General features: G+C 38.4%; 1 protein-coding gene across 1 annotated transcript in view; it reads right to left on the bottom strand.

The window, feature by feature from the left end:
• The window catches only part of LOC126251537 (nuclear pore complex protein DDB_G0274915-like), an 86,652-nt gene that overhangs the window by 19,725 nt on the left and 42,329 nt on the right, over positions 1-24,598 (bottom strand). Inside the window, exon 4 of the mRNA XM_049952045.1 lies at positions 10,668-10,743. The gene's annotated coding sequence lies outside the window, so the exon portion shown is untranslated. The remainder of the gene's footprint in view (positions 1-10,667; positions 10,744-24,598) is intronic.

Consider the following 24,598-nt stretch of genomic DNA (forward strand, 5'->3'; position numbering starts at 1 on the left):
CTAGAAAACAACAATAAGAATGGCTAAAAGACTGAGGACTGTGCAGTCTCAAGAAACTAATGAAGATCATGAGGTGAGACTTAATGTGGATTGAGAACGTCAGGTTTTAACTCGGTCCTTGGAAATTCCTTCCAAGTGCAAGGTGCAACACAACTCCAATTGAGAGCATTATGCATTACTTTGGTTCTAAGAACCTTTCACTTACAAAGGCTTAAAGTTTCTTCTCTCCTCTGTAATATCACAGAAGTGGAAATTTTGATGGGAAGTGGTGCAGGTGAGCAAGTTTTTAAACACTGAATCCCACTTACACCTAACAATTTACAATTTGCTTTAAACATGTATGATTCCTGGAGAGTTTATGTTGGGTGTGGCAAAAACGTGAGAGGAGTACAGGCAGCTGGATAATGCAGTATACAGGCCAAGCAGGGGAGAGGAGTTGGAGCAAGTGTGCAGGGTAAGGTTCAAATTACAGTATCTATAGAAAACTTACGGACAGCATAATTTTAGAATAATAAAGCACTGAACTATAGGGCATGGATACTGACACACAGGAACTTGCAGTGTACAGATTGAGTAAATACCACCAATCCACAAAGTATGTACACAAACCACGCATTATAGAATATTAAAGCACTTGGGTATAATTATTCTCAACAGAATGAATGTATTATATAGTGACACTGGTGAAACTAAAAAGAACTGCAATTCAACATGCTTGTGTCTGTATATGAGTGGATGGATATGTGTGTGTGTGCGCGAGTGTATACCCGTCCTTTTTTCCCCCTAAGGTAAGTCTTTCCGCTCCCGGGATTGGAATGACTCCTTACCCTCTCCCTTAAAACCCACATCCTTTCGTCTTTCCCTCTCCTTCCCTCTTTCCTGATGAGGCAACAGTTTGTTGCGAAAGCTTGAATTTTGTGTGTATGTTTGTGTTTGTTTGTGTGTCTGTCGACCTGCCAGCACTTTCATTTGGTAAGTCACATCATCTTTGTTTTTGGATATATTTTTCCTACGTGGAATGTTTCCCTCTATTATAAATGTATGTTCCATTAGTTATATATGGAACGTGTTTTGAAAAATGCATAGAGGCATTACTAAATTAGATAACCATGCTTCACAATAACGTCTAAGGAAATAACGTGGAATACATAAGTGAGCAAATTCTACATTGTCCATCTTTTGAGTCACACCACTGCAAATAGGTTTTAAAATAAAAAAGTCTGGCTCTTGTAATGGATCTGGGAGATGTGTTATTTTCTACCGGATTTGTCGATACCAAATTGTATATGTTTTCTTATATTTTTGTCAGAATATTTGTTTGTGAATTGTAATTTGCCTTATTTTATGCTAATTTACTTATATTTTTGAGAGTGACAGCATATTGATTAATATTAGTAGATGTGACGAAGAATATCAAAGAAACTAGTTACAAGTGGAAGCTTATGTGTTGTGTGAAATGTCTTTGACGCTGGAGTCGTCTTTGACCGTAGTCAGTCGGCAGTGAACTCTTAGTGTGTGTTGACTGTGGAACAATGTGCAGGTCGCCGTCATAATAATTTGCTAGTGAACAGGAAAAATTAATTATGTTACTACTTTTTTTATATAAACTTTAAGAAGAAACCACATTCGAAGAAATGGTATTTGAAGCACCAAAAATGAGGCAAACTCATTAAACCAGGTCATTTCTGCAGCTGACAAAACTGCATTGTGGAATCATACTTCCACTAGACGACTGAAGCCAAGACATATATCGTCTTGTTAACATTTCACGGAAAAGGTACTGTCACGAAATATGCTAAATACAGTATATAAAAATAGTGAGCATATTTCAACTGGGGACTGTAGCCGGGATATTGTGTTCACGTGATCTTCAACAGTGCTACGAAGAAAATTTTTGTGCGTTAATACCAGTTTTTCAGAATGTGTGTTACAGTATTTGTGTTCATCGCGAAGTAAAAGTTTTGGAGAAGAAATGTTTCGGCAAAAAATATAATTTTCGACAGAAGAAAGAATTTCAACAATTTTGGTCAACAATCACATGGATGGAAAACGTGGATTTGCAACAGTAGAAGAGAGTTCCAGACAAGTCACGAAGCCCTCATATTTTGTTAAAACAATATTTTTATCTTGTTTTCTATTGTTGTGTATAATTTCTTTTTCTTCACCCCCCCTCCCACCCCCCACAATGACTTACAAGATTTTCGAGAGTATGATGCCTAAAGTAGAAAATAGTTATTTAATAGACTTCAAAAATCAGGACAGGTCAAATGAAACAGAAAGAACTGATCAATTTGATTTAAAAAGTTTTCTTGTAAATTTCACGAAAGAAATTAAACAATCAGTTGACGACAATAAGACTTACTGGGATGAAAAAATTGATAACATTTTGTTGCAAGTCCAAGCAGTAAATACCCAAGTGGGTGATCTTTCGAACAGAGTTGGCAGTGTTGAGGAAAAAATTGAATCTGTGGAAGCAAAAGTAAATGAAATTGATGCTAAATTGAGCGATGAAATTAATACTGTAAAAAATGAGTTACTGGCAGGTAGGGAAAGAAATTTAATTGATTTTAATGAGATAAAAGGGGAAATTAAAAATTTGGATGAGAACACAAAAGTTTTAGAAAAAAATGTAGAACAAAAAACTGACAATCGTTTGATTACTCTAGAAAAAAAGTAGAATGCAATGATTTAGAAAACAAAAAATCTGTCAAAGAACTTAGCGAAAAAATTGAAAGTTTTGACATTGAATTTCAAAGCAAAAATCACAATGTCAACACATGCAATCTTATATCTAATATTCCAGTGAAGCACTTTTCAGTAGATGGACCCTTACACCCTGTTGATTTTATACAGTATTGTAAGGATTGTTTTTTACCTCACTCACCAGATGATATGAAAATTAAATTTGTGAAAAAATTCTTCGAAGGGGAAGCTTTGACTTGGGCAAACCAGATTGTAACTGTGGGTATGACCTTTTCAGAATCTGAATCAAAATTTCTGGAAAATTTTTGGGATGATCTTAAACAAACTAGAATCAAAAGTGAATTTTTGAATGGGAGAAACTATAGAGAATCCGATGGGAGCATGAAACAATTTTGCAAAAGTGAACTTCAAAAACTTATTCATTTAACAAAACCTTTGAATGACTTGATCAAAATTGATACCTTAAAGAGAAGATAGCCATCAGCAATGCAGTTGAGTTTAGTTCATTGTCCTGATAGTAATGTTGAGAAGTTTCTCAATTATATTGAAAAGTTTGATAGGGTAACAACAAGAACACACAGTGGGATTACTCAGAAAGGTAGTGGTCAAAATTGGGGAAATGATAACTTTCAAAAAAGGGAACAAAACAATTATCATGGTGTCAATCAATATTCAGGGGGATATAACAATAATTTTCAATAGAAGGACCATAATTTTCATCCAAAACAAGAACAACATTTTCGCAGAAATAATCAACAAAATAGAGAACACTTTAGGGATCAAAATCACAGAAATTTTGCTAGAGATCAGTACAATAGAAACTACCAACAACCAGGTAATGTTTGGCATACGAATGGGAACAGAAATGTTGATCAGAGACATTCACAGAACCACAATCAGCAGTTTAAACAGGCACCAGTTGTAATTCAGGAAATAAAAAACGAGTAGACGCCCCCTCGAAGGTCCGCAAGGTTGAAGCAGAAGGTGAGCATGATGAAAGGACCAATGGATGTGATTATCATAAACCCAAACATGACAGTTCCAAACCTAAGCTATCACATGAGGTTATTAGTTGTTACTTATAGAAGAAATTTCAGGAGGAAAATAATGATGATATTGATAAAGATAAAATTTTTAGTACACAAGAACATACAGTAGATAAAAGTAATTGTGATTCATTTAATTTAACAGAGTTTTACACTTGGGCAGAAAAGAACAACACTTTGTCAGATGATGTAATTTGTAGTAGTTCAGAGACGTGTGTGAATGAAAGAGAGAATGTATACTGTGAGAATGAAAATATTGGTGAAAGGGATCTGGTAACTTTAGAAAGGGGAAATAATATTTTGGGGGATAATTTGAATGTGTATGACCTGAATATGTATAATGATAATGATGTTGATGATAAAGTTGATAATGATGGTAATGAAATTGATGATGATGTTTAGGAAAGGTGTTTCATTAGTTTAAATAGGGAGTTGGGTATACACATGGTTGAAAATGGATTAAATAGTGAGAATATTATAGAAATTCCCAGGGATGTTACCAGGATGAATAAGGCTCGCAAGCAGGGTGTATGTGAAAGTGTGAATTTTGATGTTGTTGGTAAAGAATCTGACTACACAAATAATGATGACACATGTATAACGTCTAGCCTAAGTGAAACATTTACAGATACTAATGACACACACACACATTTCTTATGAATCTATGGCTGAACAGTGAAACTATTTCTTTTGACAAGAACTTTAGGAAGATGCTTATTAATGTATGTGAAACTATATGTCCTGAGTGGTGGAAAAAGATGAGATATTTTATTTTTGAAAAGCTGAAGGATAAGTACTTCAATAGTATACAATGTGATTTGGATGAAAATTCTTGGCTATTTGAGATAGCAGAGAGTACTAATGACAATTTTGTATCTTGTGCAAATTTTGTAACTGTGACAAATAATACATATAATGGTATACCATATGATTCTGATAAGTATAGGTTTGGGGAAATTGAAAGTGATTTATTACAGGAGGATACAGGATCTGAGAAAACCGATCAATTTTGCAGTGCTTATATAAAAGTTCAAATTGGGTCATGGATTGGTAAATGTTTAATTGATACAGGAAGTGAGATCTCGGGAATATCTGAGAGGTTGAGCAAGAAATTAAAAGTGAGGAAAGATTATGTTGAAATGCCAGTTGTTGGGTTGGTTGGTTGGTTGGTTGGTTGGTTGGTTGGTTGGTTCGGGGAAGGAGACCAGACAGCGTGGTCATCGGTCTCATCGGATTAGGGAAGGACGGGGAAGGAAGTCGGCCGTGCCCTTTCAGAGGAACCATCCCGGCATTTGCCTGGAGTGATTTAGGGAAATCACGGAAAACCTAAATCAGGATGGCCGGACGTGGGATTGAACCGTCGTCCTCCCGAATGCGAGTCCAGTGTCTAACCACTGCACCACCTCGCTCGGTGCCAGTTGTTGGGGTAAAGATAAAAGGTGCTACTGGGAAGAGCAGTAAATTGGTAAATTGGTAAAATTGGTAAATTTTTAATTGAAGGCAAGTTTTTCACACATGGATGTTTTGTAATTCAGGAATTTAATGAGGATTTTCTTTTGGGTATGAATTGGATAGTAAAAGTAAATACAGCATTTGATTGGGGTGGAAGAAAACTTTTGATAGAAACTGATGAAAGGGATTACATTCAGACAAAATTTGTGAAGACACTTGGGGATCAGAGTAATGGAAATTTTGACAGTATCAATTTACTAAAAGAAAATAGATTGGAGAACATTGAAATTCATAGATTTGATACTGATGAAGTTGAATTTGGGAATTTAGTAAATTTGAAAATTTCAGAAACATAAAATTTATCTGGGGAGCAAAAACAACAGTTAGAAAATCTGATGTGGGAATACAGTAATGTTTTCAGTGACATACCTGGTAGGGTAAAGGGTTATCAGTGTGAGCTTCAGGTAAAACCTCATGAACCATTTTTCATAAAACCATACAGTATTGCAATATCAAGAAGACCTGCTGTTGAGAAAGAGCTGAAAAAGATGGAAGGATGTAATATAATAGAAAGGAGTATCAGTGCATATAATAATCCTCTAGTAGTTGTTTCGAAAAAAGATGGTGGAGTAAAATTGGTTTTGGACTCTAGACACTTAAACAAAATTTTGTTCAGACAGACAGACCATCCCGAAAATATTGATGAGTTACTCTATAAATTTACAGATATAAAATATATGTCAAGTTTGGATCTAACTTCGGGTTTTCATCAGGTACCACTTTCGGTTAATTCTAGAAAATATACTGCTTTCTTGTACAATGGTAAGAGTTACCAATATTGTATTGTGCCATTTGGGTTAAATTCTTCTGTTTCCGAATTTATAAGAGCTTTGGATCATGTGCTGGGGCAAGAACTTGCATCTAAACTGATAATTTATGTAGATGACATTTTGGTTACAGGGCAAAATTGGGAGGAACATTTTTCGATTTTGAAGTCAGTTTGTGAAAAACTTAGAAAAGGGGGGATGTCATTGAAATTAGAGAAATGTAAGTTTGCAGTTTCTGAATTAAAATTTTTGGGTCATGTTGCACAGACAAGGGAATTTTGGCAGATCCAGAAAAAATTAAAGCAATTTCAGAAATTCCTATTCCTAAGACTAAAAAACAATTAAAGTCGTTCTTTGGGGTTATGCTGTTATTACCGAAAACATAAGTGATCAGAGTCTGAATGCACCATGTTTAAGTCAGTTACTTAAGAAAAACACTGTTTGGGTTTGGGATAAAAGTTGTCAGGAAGAGTTTGATTAAATTAAGCAAGAGTTGAGGAAGCAAACTTATTACACAGACCTGATTTTAATTTACCATTTTGTTTGAACACTGATAGCAGTAATTATGGGCTTGGAGCCGAGTTATTTCAAGAAAGAGTAGAGAATGGAGTTAAGATACATTGTACCATCGCATTTGCAAGCAGAATGTTGGTCAAGCATGAGAAAAATTATACAGTCACAGAGAAGGAGCTTTTGGCAATTCATTGGGATTTTACAAAATTTAGAATTTACCTTATTGGACATAAAACCATAGTATTTTCGGATCACAAAGCTTTGAGTTACTTACAAGAGTGCAAATTATACCACAGTAGATGGACCAGATGGGCAATATTTCTGGAACAGTTTGACTTTGAAATCAAGCACATAAAAGGTTCCGAGAATGTAGTAGCTGATTCACTTTCAAGGTTACCAATTGGGGGAGAAAAGGATATTTTTGAAAAAAAGGAGGAAAAGCAATTTATAATTAGATACCTGAAAGGGGTGGAAAATGAGAAAACAATTAGAGCTATGTAAATTAGTAAAAATCAAAATTTAGATCAAAGTTGGAAATTAATCAAAGAATGTTTAGGCAAGAAGGGGTATGAGAAACTTCATAAATTTTACAAATTACATAAGGGGATTTTATTTCGGAGAACAGATGTAGATTCTGATAATTGGAAACTGTGTTGGCCAGAGGCAGATGCTGAAAAGTTGATCACTTACATACATGAAAGTTTTGGTCATTGTGGAGTACAGAAGTGCATTCAAAAGATACAAGAAAACGTTTATTTTTATAATATTGGAAAGAAGGTAAGAAAAGAATTGGCAATCTGTGACAAATGTCAGAGAGTTATAAAGTGAGCAATCAAAGACGTGGTGGAGAGATGCAAAACATTATTCCGGAAAAACCTTTAGATCTTATCGCTGTGGACTTATATGGAATGTTACCAAAGAGTAAAGAGTAAAGAGTATTTGTTATGGTAGATGTATTTTCAAAATTAATTAAACTATATCCAGTGAAAAAAGCTACTAGCCATGAAATAAAAATAAAAATTGAAAGAGATTATTTCGCACAGGTGGGTAAACCAAAAGTTATATTATCAGATAATGGTTCACAGTTCACCTCTAAAATTTGGAAATGTTTATTGAAAGATCAAAATGGAAGCATATACTTATATCTGTTTATTGTCCATCCACCAATCCTGCAGAAAGATATATGAGGGAAATTGGGAGACTTTGCAGAACCTATTGTAGCCATAAACATCCAACCTGGTTTGAGCACATTCAAAATTTTGAAGATATTATGAATAGCCTACAACATAGTTCCACAGGATTTTCACCGTATGAGATTATGTTTAATATCAGACCTCTAAATCTTATATCAGAACTTATTGAATTTCCTAAATGTACACCTTTAACCATGCAAGAGAGAGAAGATACTGTCAGGGAAACTATGAGGAAACAAGGCGAAAAGAGGAATAAAAGACATAACAATAGGGTAAAATTAACCACTTTCAAAATTGGGGATCTTGTTCTGGTCAAATCTCATGAAAAATCAAAAATGTTAACTTCAGAAATTAAAAAATTCTTTGATATCTATATTGGGCCCTTTGAAGTCATAGAAAATCCACACCCTAATGCTTATCCTTTGGTATACCCTAAGTCAAAGAAATTATTTGGTCTCAGGAATGTTGTCTCTTTGAAACTCTATAAACAGAAATCATAATTTCAAAATTTAAATAACCTATTTTTCATCTAAAACAAAAGTCCTCCACTGGAATATGCTTGTTAGAATAAAACTACCTGTACAACCAAGTATGTATATTTGCATGTATAAATTAATAATTTGAAGTCACATGTTAATTGAAACTGATGAAAAAACACTGTTGTAACAAAGAATGAGAGAAAGATTTATTACTACTTTTTTTACAAAAAAAAGTCTCCATAGTGAGCATTTATGAATTTTTTCTAATTTTTGGAAGCTAAGTCTTCCCTGTGGGTGAAGGCATGCATGTGAGGACATGCATGCAAAGGTGTAAGTTCCAAAACCAATTTTAGATAAAGCCTCATTATATATGAGCAATTTATTATTATTTATACTGATGTTGTGGGGAGCGAAACTACTCTTCACAAGAATGTGACTTGTGGTAATATTGTAGTAGAGGGGCAAGTGTACATAAATAATTGTAAAAAAATTTAGATAATATTGATGTATCTTTAGTTGTGCTAAAAAAAAAGACAGAAAATCATAAGAAAAAAAAATAATTCAAAAAGAAAATCATAAGTAAAAAAAATACAAAAAAAACATGAGAAAAAAATATAAAATTCAAAAAGAAAATCAGAAGTAAAAAGATATATAAAAAAGCAAAAATATAGAAAAAAAACACTACACTATATAGTTCCAGTATCATTTTTTATTTTACAATATGTAAGCAAAATTAAATTAACATTAATATGGGGAACAAAAAAAATTTAATTATGAGAACCAGTTGGCACAAAGTGTGACTAAAGGAGTGGTTGTAGATATGTTATTCTAGCAAATGAGTTTTACCTTACTGTTATTTTCAATCTTTAGGCTGTATTTTAGAATATTTCTCATATATGTTTTATGCCATGTATATTTGCCTTTTTAATTATTTTCTGTACTTGATTTTTTTGTGTATGAGATTGATGGGGAAGGATCATTGCAACAACAGCTAGTAACAAGTCCACAGATTCAAAGAGTTCAAATTCGGAAGAGGTTATCAGACTGCATCATTTACGTACTAATTGTGTAATACAGATCCATTACTGATTGTGGTCGGGATTTTGTTGTATATGTTCATAATAACAAAAGCCCTGGGGAGCAGTTGTAATGGATCTGGGAGATGTGTTATTTTCTACCGGATTTGTCAATACCAAATTGTAAATGTTTTCTTATATTTTTGTCAGAATATTTGTTTGTGAATTGTAATTTGCCTTATTTTATGCTAATTTACTTATATTTTTGAGAGTGACAGCATATTGATTAATATTAGTAGATGTGACGAAGAATATCAAAGAAACTAGTTACAAGTGGAAGCTTATGTGTTGTGTGAAATGTCTTTGACGCTGGAGTCGTCTTTGACCGTAGTCAGTCGGCAGTGAACTCTTAGTGTGTGTTGACTGTGGAACAATGTGCAGGTCGCCGTCATAATAATTTGCTAGTGAACAGGAAAAATTAATTATGTTACTACTTTTTTTATATAAACTTTAAGAAGAAACCACATTCGAAGAAATGGTATTTGAAGCACCAAAAATGAGGCAAACTCATTAAACCAGGTCATTTCTGCAGCTGACAAAACTGCATTGTGGAATCATACTTCCACTAGACGACTGAAGCCAAGACATATATCGTCTTGTTAACATTTCATGGAAAAGGTACTGTCACGAAATATGCTAAATACAGTATATAAAAATAGTGAGCATATTTCACTCTCAAATTAAAATGTCTCAGTTACACACAGTAAAACAAAAGAAAATTTGCTAAAACATGTCCATAAAATAATTTTCGAGAGAACATTCACTAAATTCAATTTGGAATAGGGAATAGATGCCAAAAATGTTTAGCACAGAAAAAGCATATTTAAGTCAATTAAAAATTATAAACTAGAGAAAATAAACACAACATTCAAAAATCTTTGGGACTTTTACAAAATCATGAGAGAAGAAATGAGGTTGTACATAGCATTAAACTAACACTTTAACTTCTGACACAACAGCAGTTTGAAGACTTTTAAATGGTGAGGAACCCCTACAATTTTGAGAACTTCACGTGGATCATCTTCAAGATAAGTATGGACATATTTTAATAATTTTCACACTCCTTGGTAACAGATAACGAATAAACAATTACGAGTTCGCGTAAATCTCTGTTGGTAAAAATAATCTAAAACAAAATATTTTATGATGGGTAAAACCCACATAAACAAAATTATTCTGCAAACCATATTGACACTCGGTATTTATATTGTGCAACATGAGGTAACAAAAGAAAACAAAAATTCATGGAAATCTCTCTATCAAATCAAGAACTTGCCATTGTACTGCTTACTGAAAAGTAATTAAAGTCTTCTTACAATCGTAATGCTTACTTGAAATACCAAATGAGAAAGAAACTTTATATAAAGTGCACTCTTACCTTCAATGGCACAGTATAACAGATATTCCATGACTGCCCCACTCAGTCCTCTTACCAAATCCACAAATGCATCACACTGAAAAGGAAATAGAAGACATAAGTTGAAGGTGCTTGCAAGAATCATCAAAATCAACAAGAATTTGGTGAGAAGAACAGGAAGAAAAGGATGGCAAGGGAGGGGTTAATAGAAGAGAGAGCACTTTATTATTATTATTATTATTATTATTATTTGTGTGATTTAGATGATCATTTAACACACGTGTATAAACAAATAAATATAAATAAAGCATACTTAGTATAAAACCAAAAACAATATGAAAAACAAACATTCAAAAATATACCAGTACTGTGAAAAGGAAAGTTGCTACTCACCATATAGAGGAGATGCTGAGTCACAGATAGGCACAACTAAGAGACTGTCACAAATACAGCTTTCAGCCAGCAAGGTCTTCATTAAAACTAGATGACAGTGTGGTCTCAGATGCCTGCAGTCGTGTGTGGTGTGTGTGTGTGTGTGTGTGTGTGTGTGATCTAATTCTGACAAAAGCCTTACTGGCCGAAAGCTATATCCGTGACAGTCTTCTTGTTGCGCCTATCTGTGACTCAGCATCTCCTCTATATGGTGAGTAGCAACTTTCCTTTTCACATTCTGTTACATTCAATGCTGGATTTTCCACAGTTTGATTCAAAAATATACTGAATATCTAGGCCTCTTAAGAATTGCACAGATCTAGACATCACCAAATGCAGTTCACTGAGTACACCAGAAAATTTTCATAATAAACACTGTTCAGTCACATGCTGCATAGTTTGAACAGCAACCCTACAGTTGCATGTCAGGGCATCCTTGAATCTCTAGTCAGACAAACAAGCAGCACACCATCCATGCCCTGTACAGAATCAACTCAGAGCAGGCCACAGTTTCCTAGGAAGATTAAATCAATTTACATGTTCTGTAGGATCAACAATGAGGTGAGAATTTTCTGGAGGGAACTTCTGCATCTACATCTACAAACATATTCCACAAACCAACACATAATCTGTACTACTACTAGTTATTTGCATTTCCGTTCCACTCACAAACAGAGCAAGAGAAAAATGACTGTCTGTATGCTTCCATATGAAACCAAATCTCTATAATCTTTTCTTCATGGTCCTTACATGAAATGTATATTGGTGGTAATAGAATAGTTCTGTAGTCAGCTTCAAATATTGGTTCTCTAAATTTTCTCAGTAGTGCTCCTTGACTAAAATGTGGCCTTCCCTCCTGCGATTCTCACTTGAGTCCCCGAAGCATCTCCATAATATTTGCGCGTATTTCGAACCTGCTGGTAACAAATCTAGCAGGCCACCCTGAATTGCTTCTGTGTCTTCCATTAATCCAATCTGTTGCAGATCCCAAACACTTGGACAGTACTCAACAATGGGTCGCACTAGTGTCCTATATGTGGTCTCCATTATAGGTGAACCACACTTTCCTAGAATCTCCCAATAAACTGAAGTCAATCATTCACATTTCTTACTACAGTTCTTCTTACAATCTCATTTCCTTTTCTACCAAATCTTTCCTCATTCTTGACACACATCATATATATGAGGCGCATTTTGCAATGTCCAGGGTGGTTCCCTGGATTTAAGTCTGCTGGCAGGAATATTCTGTAGCCGTTTATACAAAAGTGAGTTCTGATGAGTAGCATCCTTTTGGAGCTCTCTTACAGCTGCTGCTTCCTGTCTAGTTGATGGTGGTGCAATATTACATAATACAGGCAGCCATAGAAGTGGTGTTGGTTTAGTAGTGTCACTAATTATTCTCGCCAAATGGATTAGCTTAACATCAACTTTGCATGCGTGTGCACTGCTTTTCTGTACTGGAGCACAGTACACAACTATAGAGTAAACCAATGCCAATGTTGCAGTACGAAGAGTGTCTGCATTTGTACCCCATCCTAAAACAGGTAGTTTCCTAACGATATCAATTCTGGTATTCCCTTTCTTTCGCAAGGTAATGGGATAGAAATATAGAACCAATGAAACAGGGAAATTGACACTGGTACATATTACGAATTGTAGGGGTACAAATTTGTGCATATAAATTATATTGCAAATGCCACTTCGTATGACAAAAGTGTAATGCATTATCAAGTGTGGCTTGAAACAATTATTTTCAGAATTTCTGTGAGTAATTAATGTAGGTTGATTTTATGTCAGAACATAAAGCCTCTAGTTTGGATGATGCTTCAGAGGTCCCCTGAGCATTGGCAAAGCAATAGCAGACAGCCAAGATAGAAGATAAGTCAGGGTATATTATTCCATGAATTGACACATCTGGTAAAGCACCACTTCCAGGATGGCGAGATATGCCATTTCCAGATTGAATCTACCCAACAGATTAATGATGATGATCAGTGTGCCGGCCAGACGTGTTTTTTGTTCCACTAAATGAATACCGTGTTGATACCCAAGTCCCACCTCAGTTACATTCTTTGCAAACATTCACTCACTTTCTCATGAATTACACAACACGCAGACAGTTGGAGTGTACATATTCTGTCCTGAGGGGAGAGCGGAGGAGAGGGGTGGGGGGTGGTAATGGGGTGGTGACAGGAAGAGCTCCCAGCCAAGCATTAAATTAACCTTGGAAAATATGTCAATAACCATGCTGAGCCTCCGCCGATGCAAGACAAGCGCACATGAAAAAGAATAACATACGTACCATGTAAAAAGTCTGCATTGAAAGATAATTGACAATACTTTAGTTATATCCATTATTATGATGAAGAAACATTGGCTGGCACTGGGTTTTGATTGAAAAACTTAAGTTATATTAAGGTTTAGCAAACTGTAAGCCTAGGGGCTCTCATTGATTTTGGTTGCTGTAAGGCAAAGTTGCTAGAAGAGCTACATCTGACATCCACTAATAAGTCCACTGGTCTTAGACTGGCACACATGCCAAAAGCTGGTTGAAGAATGATTCATTTAAAAATTATTTCAATCACTGAAGGAAACTCCTCAACACACAGTTGTGCCCTCCAATGTTTTTTGTATTCATTACTTTCTTTCACATAAGGTACACATGTTATTGAATTTAATGTGTATAAAATACTGACAAGGATTATTTAACCCTCCTAATACCGTGGGGTCTATAATGACCCCATGCCGTAATTTTCTGTAAAATATACGTTATTTCCTATTCCTAAAAATTATGAAAAATTCGGACTTTTCCTGAATTAAGTAATGGGTTCATAATATATTAATATAACTTTTTGAAAATATTTAGTTTAGAAGAAAATCAAGAGAGGACCACTGAATACCATTGGGGTTAAATGTGACCCCTTTTCTCTCTTGCGGTATTATTACCGAATAATGCTGCATTGAATCCGTAACTGTTGCTTCATTTCCTTTGTTTTATTCTTGTAAATATTGTTGTAACGTGTGATTGTTGCCAATACTTTATAAGCCGACAGTTATTTGTTCCATACAAGTGGAGACTACTATTGTGTGTGTTGCATTTAGTGGAAAATGTCTCGTCACCTTTCCGAAGACGAAGTGCTTGAAATATTACTGCAGGATAATCCTCTGTCTGGAGAATCAAATAGTGATATCAGCGATATAGTTTCTGATGTCTCGTGCAGCGATGGAGAAATTGACGTCTTAGAAGAAAATATTCCTCAATCAGACAGAAGTTCAGAAGAAGATTTGGACAGTGCAGATGTCCAACCTGAACAGGAAGTAAGACATATTTCTGACTGTTATATGTAAATGCACATTGTATTTTTGTAAATGTGCGTTACGGTCTAGCGCCAAGATATACCCTTTGTATTTTTTATTTTTTTTTATTTTGTGTAGGTCTGAAAACAAAGAAGAACTGTGGCACAAACACGAGTTGAGAAGAGCTTGTGGAAGAGAAGGGAGATGGAACATAATACGAGTAAAGCCAGGTCCAACAAAATTCGCAGTGAAAAATGTAGACTCCATAGAATTAGCTTTTCAGTTGTTTCTTAGAAGAAACATTGTTGATGTAATTCTAAACTGGACTAACAAAGAGGGTATTCTTGTTTACGGTAGTAAATGGAAACCAGTAGATGCCATTGAACTGAAGTGTTTTATCGGTGTCTTGATCCTAGCAGGTGCTTACAAGGCCCATAATGAAGCAGTTACACATCTGTGGAACAAAGAGGATGGTAGACCCATTTTTAGTGAAGCAATGGCTAGAAATCGTCTTACGCAAATTTCAAGGTGCATCTGATTTGATGACACAGATGTGAGACATCACAACCGTGTTCCTGACAAGCTGGCTCCCATTAGAGAAATATTTGAAATGTGAGTACACACATTTCAAGAAGCATATGTTCCTCAAAGCAACGTAACAACTGATGAACAACTTGTGGCATTTCATGGTAGATGTCCTTTTCGCCAATATACTCCTTCAAAACCAGGAAAATATGGGTTGAAATTATGGGCTGCATGTGATAGTGCAACATCTTACGTTCTCAACCTCCAAGTTTACACTGGTCGACAAGAAAATGAATCTCGTGAAGTTGGCCAACGCAAGAGAGTTGCTTTAGATATGGTGAAAGGCTTAGAAAACAGTGCCAGAAATGTAACAATTGACTATTTTTTCACTAGCCTTAGTTTGGCAAGAGAACGTCTCAAAATCAATCTCCTGCTCTTAGGAACAATTAGAAAAAATAAAGGAGAACTACCACAAGCTTTCACTCAGAACAAAGGTCGAGTCAAATATTCATCTCTTTTTGGATTCCAAGAGCATGCTTCAATTGTTTCATATTGTCCGAAAAAGGGAAAAGTTGTAACTTTGCTTAGTACAATTCATTCAAGGAAGGAAGTGGAAGATCGTGAAGAATGCAAGCCAGTAATGATTCTTGATTATAATAAAGCAAAATCAGGAGTAGATACCATGGACAAGCTGGTTAGAACGTACACGACAAAGAGGATGAGCAGAAGGTGGCCAATGGTATTATTTTACAACATGATTGATATCAGTGCACTGAATGCATTTATCATATGGCTACATCTTACACCAGACTGGGCAGAAAGGACCAACTACAAGAGACGGGCATTTCTCATAGAATTAGGATGGCAGCTCGCCGGAAGAAAGCCAGACAAAATTATTTCCCCAGTACTTCCATCAACAGTACTGGGGGGGGGGGGGGGGGGGAAACAGAGAGAGAGAGGAAGGTGTCCGTTTTGTGAAAGGTCTGAGGATAGAAAATTCACCGATAATTGTGTCAAAATGTGAGTGTTCAGTGTGTAAAAACCACTCTGCAATTTATTGCCGTGAGTGTAATGCGCCATAAATGTCAATTCGGAATTTATACAAAAATGTTTGTAGTTTCATGAGAATCATTTGTAAATTTTACGGAAATAAATAATTTAAAAAAATGCATTTTAATTTAATGTAATGTCACTGATATCATGTTTTACATTGTGGAAAAAATAAGGAATGTAATTTTATTCTACCATTAATAAAATTATCCTTAATAAAAAATAAATTCCATTGGGGTCACTAAAGACCCCAATGGTACTCAGTGTAACAATAAATACTCGGTATTAGAAGGGTTAAGTAGAGTGGAAAAACTGTCAACCTTGTGGGAGATCAGTTTGGGCTCCTAAGAAATATAGAAACGCTCAAGGCAATACTAATCCCATGACTCTTAGAAGACAGGTTAAAGAAAGGCAAAATTATGTTTACAGCATCAGTGATTTACAGAAAGTTTTTGACAACACTGACTGGATTACATGCTTTCAAATTCTGAAGGTAGCAGAGATATAATACAGGTAGTGAAAAATTATTCACAACTTACACTGAAACCAGACAGTAGGTATGAAATTTCAAAGGGCATGCAACAAAAGCAGGTTTTCTGATCACTCTCAGAGAAAAGGCAAAGCTCATGGAAGAATCATTGAATGGGATGGGTAGTGTCTTGAAAACAGTTTATAAAAAGGTTGAATTAAATCAGGAGGTGCTGGAGAAATTATATTAGGAAATGAGACACTAAAAGTGGTAGTTGAGTCTTGTTATTTAGGCAGTAAAGTAACCAATGATGGCTGAAACATAGAGGAAATAAACACAGGTTGGCAATAGCAAGGAAAGCATTACTGAAAACAGAGAAATTAGTAAACATCGAATATGAGTTTAAATGTTAGGAAAATGTTTCTGGAGTAAAGCTTTCTAAATAAGTGAAACATGGACAATAAACAGTTGAAACAATAACAGAGTAGAAGCCTTTGAAACATGGTGCTAAGGAGACTGCTGGATATAAAAAAACTGATGGGAAAGTCATAAAACCAATTGGGGAAAAAATAAATTTATTTCATTACCTGACTACATCTACACTATGTGATCAAAAGTATCCAGACACCCCCAAAAACATATGTTTTACATACTAGGTGCATTGTGCTGCCACCTACTGCCAGGTATTCCATATCAGCGACCTCAGTAGTCATTAGACATCGTGAGAGAGCAGAATGTGGCGCTCCACGGAACTCACGGAATTTAAACACAGGTGATTGGGAGTCATGTATGTCATACATCTGACATCTGTACGCAAGATTTCTACACTCCTAAACATCCCTAGGTCCACTGTTTCAGACGTGATAGTGAAGTATTCCATATCAGCGGTCTCAGTAGTCATTAGACATCATGAGAGAGCAGAATATGGTGCTCCACGGAGCTCACGGACTTTGAACACAAGTGATTGGGAGTCACTTGTGTCATACATCTGTACGCAAGATTTCTACACTCCTAAACATCCCTAGGTCCACTGTTTCAGACGTGATAGTGAAGTGGAAGGGACACGTACAGCACAAAAGCCTATAGGCTAACCTCTTTTGTTAACTGACAGAGACCGCCAACAGTTGAAGAGAGTCGTAATGTGTAATAGGCAGACATCTATCCAGACCATCACACAGGAATCCCAAACTGCATCAGGATCCACTGCAAGTACTATGACAGTTTGGGGGCTGAGAAAACTTGGATTTCATGGTCGAGTGGCTGCTCAAACCATACATCATGCCGGTAAAGGCCAAACAATGCCTCACTTGGTGTAAGGAGCATAAACATTGGACCACTGAACAGTGGAAAAATGTTGTGTGGAGTGCCAAATCATGGTACACAATGTGGCAATCTAGTGGCAGGTTGCGGGTATGGCGAATGCACGGTGAACCTCATCTGCCAGTGTTTGTAGTGCCATCAGTAAAATTTGTACGTGGTGGTGTTATGGTGTGGTCATGTTTTTCATGGAGGTGGCTTGCACCCCTTGTTGTTCACGTGGCACTATCACAGCACAGGCCTACATTAATGTTTTAAGCACCTTCTTGCTTCCCACTGTTGAAGAGCAATTTGGGGATGGTGATTGCATCTTTCAACATGATCAAGCACCCGGCCTGTGGCGGAGTGGTTACATGACAATAACATCCCTGTAATAGACTGGCCTGCACACAGTCCTGACACGAATCCTATAGAACACTTTTGGGACGTTTTGGAATGCTGACCTCATGCCAGGCCTCACCGACCGACATCGATACCTCTCCTCAGTGCAGCACTCTGTGAAGAATGGGCTGCCATTCCCCAAGAATCCTTCCAGCACCTGACTGAACGTATGCCTGCGAGAGTGGAAGTTGTCATCAAGTCTAAGGGTGGGCCAACACCATACTGAATTCCAGCATTACCGATGGAGGTCGCCACGAACTTGTATGTCATTTTCAACCAAGTGTCCAGATACTTTTGATCACATAGTGTACATAGATATACTGCAAGCCACCATATGGTGCATAGTGAAGGGTATCCTGTACCACTACTCGGTACTTCCTTTCCTGTTCTGCTTGCAAATAGAGAAGGGGAAAAACGACTTTCTATATCCCTCAGCAGTAGAATTGTTCGGCAATCAGCTTCAAATGCCGGTTCTCTAAATTTTCTCAGTAGTGTTTCAAAAGAAAAGAACATTGCCTTCCTTCAAGCGATTCCCATTTGAGTTCTCGAAGCATCTCCATAATGCTTATGTGTTGTTCGAACCTACTGGTAATACATCTTGTAACCAGCCTCTGAATTACTTTGGTGTCTTCCTTTAATCTGATCTGGTATGGATCCCAAAACATTCAAGCAGTACTCAAGAATAGGTCGCAACAACGTCCTATGTGTGGTCTCCTTTACAGTGAACCATTCTTTCCTAAAATTCTCCCAATAAACATAAGTCGGTCATTTGCCTTCCCTACCACAGTTCTCACATGCTCGTTCCTCATATCGCCTTGCAATGTCACACCCACATATTTTAAACAACTCGATTGTGTCAAGCAGGACACTAGCAATACTGTATCTAAATATTACAGGTTTGACCTCCCTACTCATCTACATTAACTTACATGTTTATTTGGAACTTCTATGAGATACTCTAATAGTGATTCCTCTTACCTGTCACTAAGGCATTTATCCTTTTGATTTAGTATTAAAAATCGTAAAATTTGCCTCATTCTTCCATTACAAAAACAAGCTGTAGTGAGAAGGTAGTTTTGATTATACTGAGTTCATAATTTATAATACTGGCTTCATTAGAAAATATAGGGTGGGACATTGATCTCTTTTTTACCTTAAAAGGGAATCTCAGCCCCACAGTAATTACACTTTTTATGGATCAACAAACTGAAGTTATTAAGTGCAGTGATGGACACGACCATAACACCAGGACACGATATAACTACTTTCCACAAAGAAAACAAAATTAAAAATGGAAGATTAAAGCCTAAATATCAAAGGTTTGATTTGGCTTAACAAACTACCCAAATCTCTAAGAACAAACAAAGGGAATCTTTTTAACACAAAATTAAAATCTTTTATGATAGAAAAATGTTTGTATTCCTTCAATGACTTTTAAGATACCTTTTGTAATATAAACCTGCAGCATACAGTTGTAAAACAATAACTGTATAAAATACGTAAGACATGAAGAAGGCAACTGCTCACCTATAGCAGGTCAATACATTGTGCACAATAACATGTAACAGAAAACAGCATTCACACTAGCTTTTCCCAGCAATAGTACACATATTCAATTCACACACACAACCATACAAACACCCAAACACACCTTCCTCGGCCATAGCAAGACTAATTATTGAAACCAGGCACCTGATCTGATGGAGGTGGGGAGGGGTGAGGGAAGGATGCATGGACAAGGGTAGAAGTATGAGGCAGATCTTCGGACAGATGACTTCATGGCCACACAACACAACAAAAAGGCAGATCTTTGGACAGATGACTTCATGGCCACACAACAAGACAAAAAAAAACTTCCTGGCAGATTAAAACTGTGTGCCAGACTGAGACTCGAACTTGGAACCTTTGCCTTTCACAGGCAAGTGGTCTACCAACTGAGCTACCCAAGTACGACTCACGACTTGTCCTCACAATTTTACTCCTGCCAGTACCTTGTCTCCTACCTTCCAAACTTCACAGAAGTTGTGATTCTTGAGTTTCTCCCGGCGTATTTGATAATCAAAATATCCACGGGTGTACTGCCGGTCTACAGTGTCCAACGGGCACAATATTTCGGCGATCATACATGTCGCCATCATCAGGTGAACTGACGGACTGAGCTCCTGTGAACGTGCCGGCACGGAGATCCGTACACTATGGCTGCTCAAGGGGAACTGGGTTCGGTCGCGGCGGCGGCCGATTTAAATACCCTCCGCCCGCGGCGCGCTCACTCCGCCGTCCGCGCCCCGCGCCACGGTTGCGCAGTGGAACAGATTGCGACGGCGTCTGAGATGACGTCGGTGTGATGGCTCTGTCCGCCGTGGTCGTCACAACTATACATTTGCTCGATTTACTCTTGATTAACTCAATCGCTGGTTCCCAAGCCTTGCTAAGATTATAGCCACAGTCACGATTTATGAGGTCATCATTGGTGCGAATTTCGATGGCCTCTCTAACAACACTGTCCCAGTATCTCGACGTCTGTACCAGAATCCTCGTGCGTTCATACTCCATAGCGTGATTTTCTGACAAACAATGTTCAGCGACCGCCGACTTGCTCGGATACATAAGTCGAGTGTGCCTCTGGTGTTAACGGCATCGATCCTCGACGGTACGCATCGTCTGACCAATATACGACTTGCCACATTGACACGGAATCTGGTACACGCTGGCCTTCCTCAACCGAGGTCATCTTTGGCGCTCCCCACCACTGCACGAGTTTTATTCGGAGGACAAAACACCATTCCGACCCGGTGTTTCTTCAAAATGCGGGCGATCTTCCCCGAGAGTGCGCCTGTATATGGGATAAACGCAGTGCCTACCTCCTCCATCGTGATTTCATCCATATCCACAGGTTGTGCTGTAGTGGTTGGGCGGAGAGCACGTTGAATCTGCCACTCTGAGTACCCATTTTTTCGAAATACAGTTCTCAGATGTTCCAATTCCTGGGGTAGACTCTCTGCGTCAGAGATAGTGCGCGCCCTATGTACTAGAGTTTTAAGTACCCCATTCCTCTGCGAAGGGTGGTGGCAGCTGTCTGCGTGCAAATACAGATCAGTGTGCGTTGTCTTCCGATACACCCCATGACCTAGGGTGCCGTCAGGCCTTCTCTTGACCAAGACGTCAAGGAAAGGTAGTTTACCCTCCGTTTCAGTCTCCATAGTGAATTTGATGTTGGGGTGTATGGAGTTTAGATGTGTAAGGAAGTCAAGGAGTTTATCCATACCATGTGGCCAGATGACGAAAGTGTCGTCCACGTAACGGAAAAAGCAAGTACGTTTCCATTCGGATGACGACAGGGCTTCCTCCTCGAAGTTCTCCATGTACAAATTCGCTACCACCAGTGAGAGTGGGCTACCCATGGCGACTCCCTCTGTCTGTTCGTAGTATTCTCCATTAAAAAGGAAATACGTGGAAGTCAAGACATGCCTAAAAAGTTCAGTGGTCTTCTCGTCAAACTTCTGACTAATCAATTCTAGTGACTCTCGCAGGGGTACCCTCGTGAACAAGGAAACGACGTCAAAACTCACCATGATATCTGACTCGCCCAACGTGAAGCTATCAAGGCGTTTAACAAAATCCATGGAATTACGGAACCAGCGATTGGGTTAATCAAGAGTAAATCGAGCAAATGTATAGTTGTGACGACCACGGCGGACAGAGCCATCACACCGACGTCATCTCAGACGCCGTCGCAATCTGTTCCACCGCGCGACCGTGGCGCGGGGTGCGGACGGCGGAGTGAGCGCGCCGCGGGCAGAGGGTATTTAAATCGGCCGCCGCCGCGACCGAACCCAGTTCCCCCTGAGCAGCCATAGTGTACGGATCTCCGTGCCGGCACATTCACAGGAGCTCAGTGGAGCTCAGTCCGTCAGTTCACCTGATGATGGCGACATGTATGATCGCCGAAATATTGTGCCCGTTGGACACTGTAGACCGGCAGTACACCCGTGGATATTTTGATTCACAGAAGTTCTCCTGCAAAACTTGCCTGCGAAAGGCAAAGGTCCCGATTTCGAGTCTCGGTCTGGCACACAGTTTTAATCTGCCAGGAAGTTTCAAATCAGCACACACTCCGCTGCAGAGTGAAAATTTCATTCTGAAGATTAAAAATGTATGGAGGGTACAAGAAAAAGAGATGTAGGAAGAGGGAGAGAGGGGAACAGTTGGAAGAAAAAGAGAAAGGGTTAAGGAGAGAAAGATGACAATGAAACAGAAAGAGAGGCAAGAGAAAGGGAGAGGGGTTGAAATGGGGGGGGGGGGGGGGTGGAGAGGGAGAGAGAGGGAGAATACCCACATGGGAAGGTGGGCAGTGGGGGAGAAGAGTAGTGGGAGAAGGCAGTGTATGATCTGAATGATGAAGGAGTGGTATGGACAGAAGACAAAAGTGAAAAGGCAAGGTGAGACAGTGGGAACAGGTTAGAGGAGGTTCAGGCGAGTGGTACTGCATGAGTGCTGGATGAGTTAGAGACAAAATTCCCATCTGCCTAGTTCTGAGAAACTTATGATAGAATGGAGTATCTAAACGGCCCCTGTAGTGAAGCAGCCGTTGAAGACGTTTACGTTGTGGTGTGCAGCTTGTTTGGCAACTGGATGGTCAAATTTGGGGTTTGCCACAGCTTAGCAGTGGCCATTCATCCTGGTATTTGGCTGGTTGGTAGTCGTACCAATATGAGTATGACTACCAATCAGCTGCCCAACAGTATGAATGGCCACTACCAAACTGTGGTTAGGAGCAAAAGAGACCATACTGTGGCACAAAATGCAGCTGAACATAACATGCTTGATTGCAATGGCTGCTTCACAACCCGGCCCATCTGGATCCTCCCCTCCACCACCAGACAACAGCTTTTCTGTACTGTGCAGATGGGGACTTATCCTTACAAGATATTCTCCCCTCCTGAAATTATCCTGGCCTCAACCTATGGTAATCTAATGTCCCCGCATGCTCCACCCACCAGTTTATGCACCCTCTGTCCTATCATCTCCTCCCTCTTCACATCCCCTCTGTCAATGCACCCACCACTCTTTCTCCTTCCCTGCTCATCTCCTTTTACACATCCCTCGCTCCCCCTTCTCCCCCCGCCTCCCTCCCTAATCCACAGCCTCCAGAAGCTGCATATGTTGGCAGTCTAGCCATGCCTTTTTCTAGTCCCTACATGCTCTGAAAGACAGAGTTCTTCTCTCCCCTTACCCATTCCCTGCTATTCCTTGACCTTCCCCGGCCCCTCTACTCTGCTGCCTCCATTCAAATGACAACTGCATTCCAGTCCGAGCTGCTGGAGGTGGCTGGTCACTTGAGTGCGAGATATGCTTGCTTGTATGAATAAATGTATGCATTTCCTTTTCTGGAGAAGGCTTTGGCTGAAAGCTAAATGTGGTCCAGTCTTTTTGTTGTGCCTGTCTGCAACTCAGTGTGTCATCTTTAAGGTGAGTAGTGATCTATCTCTTTCCTTATACTATTGATATATATAACATGGCTGCTTTCGCATGTGGCCCTGCCTTTTGTTGTTGTTGTGATCTTCAGTCATGAGACTGGTTTAATGCAACTCTCAATGCTACTCTACCCTGTGCAAGCTTCTTCATCTCCCAGTACCTACTGCAGCCTACATCCTTCTGAATCTGCTTACTGTATTCCTCTCTTGATCTCCCTCTACGATTTTTACCCTCCACGTTGTCCTCCAATACTAAGTAGGTGATCCCTCGATGTCTCAGAACATGCCCTACCAACCGATCCCTTCTTCTAGTCAAGTTGTGCCACAAGCTCCTCTTCTCCCCAATTCTATTCAATACCCCCTGATTAGTTATGTGGTCTACCCATCTAATCTTCAGCATTCTTCTGTAGCACCACATTTCGAAAGCTTCTATTCTCTTCTTGTCTAAACTATTTATCATCCACGTTCACTTCCTTACATGGCTACACTCCATACAAATACTTTCAGAAACGACTTCCTGACACTTAAATCTACACTCGATGTTAACAAATTTCTCTTCTTCAGAAACGCTTTCCTTGCCATTGCCAGTCTACTTTTTATATCCTCTCTACTTCGACCATCATCAGTTATTTTGCTCCCCAAATAGCAAAACTCCTTTACTACTTTAAGTGTCTCATTTCCTAATCTAATTCCCTCAGCATCACCTGACTTAATTCGACTACATTCCATTATCCTAGTTTTGCTTTTGTTGATCTTCATCTTATATCCTCATTTCAAGACACTGCCCATTCCGTTCAACTGCTCTTCCAAGTCCTTTGCTGTCTCTGACAGAATTACAATGTCATCGGCGAACCTCAAAGTTTTTATTTCTTCTCCATGGATTTTAATTCCTACTCCGAACTTTTCTTTTGTTTCCTTTATTGCTTGCTCAATATACAGATTGAATAACATCTGGGACAGGCTACAACCCTGTCTCACTCCCTTCCTAACCACTGCTTCCCTTTCAT

The sequence above is a fragment of the Schistocerca nitens genome, chromosome 4 (assembly GCF_023898315.1).
Source record: "Schistocerca nitens isolate TAMUIC-IGC-003100 chromosome 4, iqSchNite1.1, whole genome shotgun sequence".
NCBI classification, from domain to species: Eukaryota; Metazoa; Arthropoda; class Insecta; order Orthoptera; family Acrididae; genus Schistocerca; species Schistocerca nitens.